Genomic DNA, 7577 nt, shown 5'->3' with positions numbered 1-7577 from the left:
ATGTTGACTGAAAAAGTTAACACGGCCAAATATTTAATTTGCCTTACCTAGAATAATCTGTGCTAATTAGGTGAGTTTTTTTTTTAAGTTCAGTAGCCACATGAATAATAGTGACCATTATCTGACAACTTGTGTTGAAAGGCTGCGCTGTCTTAAGGTCATTCTAAACCTAGACAAGGTGTTTGGAGTCCACACACACAACAAATTACTCTGCCTTCCTAGAGTTTACATCCTGACGGGAGGCAAGTAATGGTACGCTTAAGTCACAGGTCCACAATAGTAGGGTGGGCTGCAGTGTTGGAGCAGGGAGGGCCGAATAAGCCTCTTGGAGACGGTGAGTGTCCAAGTGTAGAGAAAGAGACCAATGGAGCTGGAACTGTGAAGGTGGAGCAGAAGCTGGGAAGTTCAGATTGTCTGTGGTTACACTTTACCTTGCTGTCCACTTTGGTCACACCCAGTGAACCTGAAAACAGACTGGCTAGGTGGGCCTGCGCCCTGCAAAGTGTTCCTCTGGCCTTTCATTTCCTATCCAATGATAACTGAATAAATAGAAGAAGCTATAAAGCTTGTGGGTCTGCTGCACAATCTTGGGAGTAATATTGATGCTTCTGAAAGATGTTTTTACAGTGTAATAATTGAGAGTAATCCCTGGCATCATGCCACCATAGCCTGAATTTGAGAATGTGGCAACGAGAAACTTGATACTTGCAGTTAAAGTGGACCAGGATTTGAAACTTTACTGTGTGTGCCTTTTGGCATTACTGTGTTCTTGGTTTTCTCAATTACAAAATTCAGGCTTGAAGTCTTGAAATAAAGACTAGTGAAGTCTCTTAAACTAGGTATTGAATAAATGATAGCTTATGTGAAAATGTTTAAAACAAGGAACTCATGTTTTGAAATAGGCTGTCTTCAGGATGCTGGTAATGGTTAAGGAGACTGGGAAGACTCAAGTTACTACTGGGAATCCCTCCTTTGAGCATATTGTCCTCCCTGTCTGCAGTGTGAACTGCTTATGTGAGCAGTAAATGCTGCTTACCTTTCAGATTTCAGCAGAGGGTAAATTCCTCAGGGGAGATTGTGCTGATCCACACCCTGTGCCGCACTAGGTCAGGCTTCCTGGTTGAATGCTCTTTAAGCCCCCGGAAAACAAGTGACATAAATAATTGGCAGTACTTGAAGCAGTTAGCTTTAAGATCTTTTTGAAATCTTCCCACCAGTTTGACTGTAATGCTAAATATATGTGAACTGTCCCAAGCTCTCAGAATTCTCAGGGTTGGTCCTTTAGTTGGCTGGGATAGAGTCCTGGCCCAAAGACAGGTTGACCATTCACACTGTGTAGAAATACATTAAGGGGCCAGGTGGTGATGGCTTCTCCAAAAAATGTCTCTTGAAACTAGTTTGTTTTGTTTTTGAGGATAACATATGAAAGCTCTTGATAGAAATGTCAGACTTGGCCTGGATTTAAAGCCTGGCTCTGTCACTGATCAGGCCCTGGGTGAACATCATCTCTCCAAACCTTTTTCTTCATCAATAAATTTCTATAGCAAGACATGCTCTATGGGATTTGTGGATGCCAATAGACATAACTACCTACAAAGCATTGGGAAGTACTAGCTACATTCCGCTACTCCTTTTCTTGTTCATTCAACTTACAATGTCAAAAGTAAATGTTGTTAAAGTCCTATATGAATAATTTATTAAACTTGGTCTCCTCTAAAAACTGGAATCCATGTTCCTGACGTTTATGAAGCAGTCCCTGGACATGATGGCCCCCAGGGCTTCACTAGGGACAGCCACACTAGACTAGCTCTTCACAAGCCACCTTCTGTATAGTCAACCAACCAGCAAGACAGAATAGTGCTGCGGGCCGCAGGAATATCATAAGAACTCAGCTGGTTATGGCAAAGTCACTACCTGGAGGAATCAGGGAATTCCTCCAGAGGAAGCCAAATTCCAAGGAGTTTTTGGTGTTACTTGGCTTGTTATATATCAGCTGTATTCTGTTATGAAAATCATGTGTGCCTTCATAGTTTTCCCAATTGACTTTTCCCTAAGAAGGGCTAACAATGTGGACTGATCACTCTCTAGACATACACATTCCAGGTATTTGGAGAACAGCCTCAGGAAAGGGTTTCTCTGGAATCAGATATCTCCCCTAGCCACTTCCAAGGACTAAAGGAGACATCACCCAGGTGGTCACCCAATTTCCGAGGATTAACAGTGATAACAACCCACAGGCGAGTCTCCTGACTTAAGGTAAATTCCACAAGGGGACACCGCCCAAGTCAGGTAGACATTAAGTAATAGCTTTACACAATTTAGCTCAGACCCCTCCTTTCTTACAGCCTTATTAACTTTATAGACCTCTAACTACTTACCTAACCACTTCCAGGAATATTTAGATAACCTTCTGTGCTAACAGCTATGCTCAGCCAGAACTCCCAGTTCAAGCCTCCCTGTAATTATCATTATTGGTAGCATCCGGCCAGGTCCATTGCCGGATGGAGGAAAGTACCTTATCAGAGATACCTCTGTACTCTCTAAGATCAGACTTAAGCATCCAGGCTACCTGTTTGAGAAGGCCTGGTGGATGTGCTAATTAAGCTTAACTTCCTCCTTTCCCAAACCTTACCTCCAGTTTCAGATCTCCCTTTAACTATCACCAGAGGCATCTAGCTGTACACAGGTTGCCTAGAGACTGAGCACACTTTCCCCCAACGTGCAGAAAAACGGCAGACAGCTTGGACAGATAGGAGCCACAGGAAAAAAGACAGTTTTATTTTCTCCCATTGACCTAGCAACTTATAGATTCTTAACAGTTTCTAAGATTATAGTTGAGCACATAAGAGCCCTCTTCTTAGATATTACCTGAATTTAGCCTTTAGTTAATCCATTTCCCCATTGGTCACTTCCCTCTGGGGTTGCAAATGGTAATTAACGGTTATTGCCTCCCTATGTGATTCTTATCACTCCTCCATTTGACCCTGGAAGCCTGGTTTTGTACTGCTAAGGGAATACTGCTTGTAAGTGTATATATACCAGAACTCTCAGGGCACGAAAAGACAGAGAAGAGAGAAGAGAATGGAAGAACTAGATGGGTAAGAGGAACAAACTGAGATGGGGAAGAAGTAGATTGAAGGGCTACAGCAGAATACTAGAGGAACGAGATGGAAGATGAGGAAGAGCCAGATGAGAGAGAAGGAGACGGGAGAGGAGATGATATAGGAAAGAACAAGATGGATGAGAACCTAGAAGGGGCAGAACTAGATGAAGGAATTAAGATAGAACCTAGAGGGGATCGCAGAACAAGTGTAGAGAGAAATCAGGCTAAAGATGACCTAATTATGAGAGCAGAATATAAGCTTATAACTGTCACAGAATAATAAAGTATATGGACTAAGGAGTTTTGTGTACATAGATTCATTTCATCTCATCAAAGATTAATTATCAGCTGGTTGTAGATTCTTCCCGGACCCTGGGAGGGGACTATCGAGGGGTTGGACCCCTATAGTCCTCGATAGAATAGGTACTTTAAACAGGTGTGGGGGGGAAGCCTGGGAGTGTTTAAAACAACACTATGGTGGCTATGGGGTAGAGGATGCTGTTTCTACACATGAATGGATTTTGTAATAAAATCAAGAATTCTGGTATAGTCACCATATTTACTGCTTTTCTGTCGGGAGACCGTTTAAAATCTAGCCATTTTCAAGCATGGTTAGACATCCATCTGTGTAGTAGAACACCAAAACTTCATCCAATCTAGTGGCATCGGTGAATCTCTGTAACTCGCCCCCACCCCACTCCCTGGTAACTTCTGTGAGATCCACTTGATTTCCAAAGAAATCCTTCCATTGATTTAGACCTGCTCTATTGTACTTAGTCCCTTCCAGGTGCGTTGGTACTGTCAGATGGTAGCATTTCATCTCTTGTTACGACAGTGTCCCTTCCTCCATTGGTGGACAGTTAGGTTGATTCCTAATTTTTGCTATTGTGAATTGAAACATTATTTTCAAGAACACATTGCCTGGCAGCATCTGTTCCTCCCTTTTGTGTTTTCCACTGTCCTTTCCTGTTGTTCTAAGTACATAGAATGTGGATGTTATTGTAGAACTTGTCCTTGAGCACACAATAGCCATTACCTTGAAGTCTGCATGAACCCTCTCAAAGTCAGACTTGGTGACATCCCCTTGTGAAAGCCAGGGGTGCATGAGGCAGCCTGCAAGGTCCCTCTTCTCCCTGGAGATACATGAGCAGTTAATACTTGCTGGGGACAGAAACTCAGTATTATGGCTTTCTGCAAGTGGCCTGTGCTCCTGCAAGCAATCCTAATTAACCTGATGCACCAAGCTAGACCCAGGTGGAATTGTTTTTGGATTTCTTGGTTTCCTATCAGATCTCAGGAAAAGTACAGCAGTGAGGCAGGCAGTGCTCATGTTGGCAGTAGGGCAGGAGTAGGGTGGGGGTCCAAAGAAGGAAAAGCCACTGAAATTTCATTTGTGAGTGCAGACAAGCCTTACTACATTTGGAAGGTTATCAAGAGAAGCCCAGGAAAAATGTGAGAGAAGGGGACCCGTATTACTATCACAAAATACCAGACAGAAGCCAGAGTGGACAGGTTTATTTTGTCATGTTTGGAGAGGCTCTAGCCCGTCATGGTGGGCTAGGCTCAGCATCTAGAGCTGCTTGTACAGAACAGGAGGCAGCAGCCTGCCTCAATGAGAAGTGAGTATAAGCTTCTGCCAGCCAGTCTCTTGTTTTTCAAAGATCGACAGCACCCCCCTGTAGCTGGAGGGCTTCTCTCCAGGTTCCCCAAGCCCCGCAGCCCCACAATCCACTTATAAAATAATCACTCAGACGCTTATATCACTTATAAACTGTATGGCCGTGGCAGGCTTCTCGCTAACTGTTCTTTTATCTTAAATTAACCCATTTCTATAAATCTATACCTTGCCACGTGGCTGGTGGCTTCCCGGCGTCTTCACATGCTGTTTCTCCTGGCGGTGGCTGCAGTGTCTCTCCCCCAGCCTTCCGCTTCCCAGAACTCTCCTCTCTCCTTGTCCCACCTACCTCCTGCCTGGTCATTGGCCATCAGTGTTTTATTTACATAGAGTGATATCCACAGCACTTCCCCTTTCTTCTTTTTTTAAAAAGGAAGGTTTTAACTTTAACATGGTAAAATTACATATAACAAAACAATTACCGAGCAAGAATTATAGTTACAATATTAAAGAAGATGTCCTATCTATCTTATATTTGTGAGTTTAAGGTTTTATAGCTAACTTATCTTTTATCATAACTGAGGAAAATATGACTATCTAGCCTTCAACCACATCAAAGACCTGAGAAGGAACATAATGGTACCTGAGAAATGGTAGACGGATGCAAGCAACTTCGGGAATCTTGCAAGAGTAGACCAAGACAGCTGGCAGCCTGGACAGTCACCTGATGTTTCTCAGCTTTGTTGGTGCATTCAAATTGGCTACAGGCCTAGAGTATCTGACAGACCATTTTCAGAAGCAGAAATTTTGAGAGACCATCTTACCCTGTCTTGGCAGAGTACATTGGTCGCTTTCCTTGTGTCCCGCTTGTCCAGAAAGGACAGCATTGCATTTGTACTGTCAGCCGTCAAGGCAAGGGCAGTTCTTTGCCCAGTAGGCCATTTTGTGCCAAAAAGACAAACTTCCAAATGGAAATGTCTAGAAGCCCAACATTCTCTCGGGATCAATTGGTGCAGCCAGGAGCAATTGTGTCTCACGTCAACAGAATTCTAAGTTATTTAAATGCCATATTCTCTAGGTCTATGAAGTGTTTGAAGATTACCTATCTATCTGAAATATATCTATGTATATCTAGAAGACTTAACTAACATGGCTACAAATATGATTATCATAGATGACTGATTATTAATCTATTTTTAATCATCCATTACAATTTTAAATGAGTTAAACATAATACCTCAAACAAGAATAGAAATATATATATACAGTATAACAAAATTAACTTTAAGTTTGTATTAATAAACTAAAATTTTTACCAATGTAAAACATTTTAAACATAAACTAAAATCTATACCAATGTAAAACATTTTAAACAAGTTGTTCTTTAAAAGTAGGTTCATTAATCTACCCTTTTATCTTATCATCTCCATATCCTCCTATATATCTATATTATATCCCTTTTCTTTTTTAGAAAGAGATCACATTTATAATCAACCTGTTTTAAATAAAAATATTGGTTTTTCTCTGTCCCACACCAGAGGGCTCTTCTGATTTGGGACACAAGAATCTTTTAACCATTTTTTTTTTTAAAGCAATATGTCTGGGTTTAGAGGGGGAGTGAGCCAATTCCACCTCTAAAGCCAGCTTGGTATATTTGGGAATTTGGGCGTAGCATCTCTTACTACTTCCTGCTGGAGGGGGGCGCTGTATCTTATGGGGATACAAAGAAAATTTTAGACCTATGGGGTAGTCCGTGAGGCTGTATTGTGTGAACCAGTTGCCTTGAAACTGGTCTGGATGTTGGATCATCTGGGCCATGGTGTCATCGGAGACCTTTCAGGGGGTCTTGGCTGGTGAAACCTGATGTATCTTAATCTGGAACAAGTCCACAGCCTCTGGCTTTCTGTGGAGACAAAAGCAGAACTTCTTTTCCAAAGTAACATATCCTTATATCCAAATTTTGAAGTCAAGGTACTTTTAAAATATACATTTTGGCATAACTCAACAGCTTTTGTAATCAAATGTTTTTCTTCAGTTACGAATATCAAAGACAACATAATCCAGATTATCTGTGTGGTAGCCATCGTTACGTGGCTTATGTTTTATATTACTTTGAGCCTTGAGCCTATTGCTTTAAACTGTACCATTGTAAGCCTGAAACGGCGCTGTGGCTGCTGGCTCCGCCCACTTCAGCTTCCAACATGGCAGTGGTACGTTTTCCGCCAGCTCTGGGAGTCATCAAGTCTCAGAAATAGTGGGTCTAAGCTTTTATCAAAGCAGCATGTAGCCCAGAAACCTCTTTTTTTTTTTTTTTTTTTTTTTTTTTTTTTTAAATAGTAGTAAAGACTAAATCTACCACACAGCTTAATTTGCCGCTGGCAGATGCCTCATTTCCGCCATACTGCCGGTCAAACGCACCCGCCAGGAACCCGCCAGTGTTCAAACCTGCGTTTTGCGGCGTCTAGCTGCTCATATGAGACAAGAAGCAGGAACCTGGTTTTGGCTCTGTTCAGAATTGGTTATTAAATATTCTCAGGTTTAAGGTGGAAACTCGAGCCGTTGGGCGCCATTTGTAGCTGGAGGGCTTCTCTCCAGGTTCCCCAAGCCCCGCAGCCCCACAATCCACTTATAAAATAATCACTCAGACGCTTATATCACTTATAAACTGTATGGCCGTGGCAGGCTTCTCGCTAACTGTTCTTTTATCTTAAATTAACCCATTTCTATAAATCTATACCTTGCCACGTGGCTGGTGGCTTCCCGGCGTCTTCACATGCTGTTTCTCCTGGCGGTGGCTGCAGTGTCTCTCCCCCAGCCTTCCGCTTCCCAGAACTCTCCTCTCTCCTTGTCCCACCTACC

The sequence above is a fragment of the Peromyscus leucopus genome, chromosome 20 (assembly GCF_004664715.2).
Source record: "Peromyscus leucopus breed LL Stock chromosome 20, UCI_PerLeu_2.1, whole genome shotgun sequence".
Classification (NCBI taxonomy): domain Eukaryota; kingdom Metazoa; phylum Chordata; class Mammalia; order Rodentia; family Cricetidae; genus Peromyscus; species Peromyscus leucopus.
Note: the sequence above shows the minus strand (reverse complement) of the source record.